Source organism: Arachis ipaensis, chromosome B05 (assembly GCF_000816755.2).
Source record: "Arachis ipaensis cultivar K30076 chromosome B05, Araip1.1, whole genome shotgun sequence".
NCBI lineage: Eukaryota > Viridiplantae > Streptophyta > Magnoliopsida > Fabales > Fabaceae > Arachis > Arachis ipaensis.
In genome coordinates, this window is record NC_029789.2 from 42792183 (window position 1) to 42792740 (window position 558).

A 558-nucleotide genomic window follows, 5' to 3' on the forward strand; every position below is an offset into this window, starting at 1 on the left:
GAGCAAGATAGAACCCTCTTGGACACTTCTAGCAATGGTTCTTTGTCCAAATATAAAACCGCGGAGGAGGCATGGCAACTCATTATTGACTTAGCCGAATCCAATCAACATATGAGGCGAAGAGTCAACCGTCCAAGGACCGTGAACGAAGTATCAACTAGTAGTGAAGCCACCGCTCTAACTCACAACTCCAATTGAACCAACAACAACCACAACAACCTCAATCATCTCAATCATACCCTCCACCATCTCAACAACACAACCAACAACAATTGGTCCCTCAAAGAGTATGTGGCATTTGCTCTTGCTACTCTCACTACTCTCACTACAGCCCAAACCTTCAAGAAGACAACACTTTGGCGGCCACCCATAATTTCTATGACCGCCCCAATCAAGGGTACTACCAAGGAGGTAATCCTAACCAAGGGCACCCTTATCAAGGAGGAGGCTACAACCAAGGAAGTGGACACAATAATCAAAATTGGAAAGACAATCACCAACAAGGGAATAGGGATAACAACAACAATGGAGGAGGTCAAAGATGGAACAACAACTCGC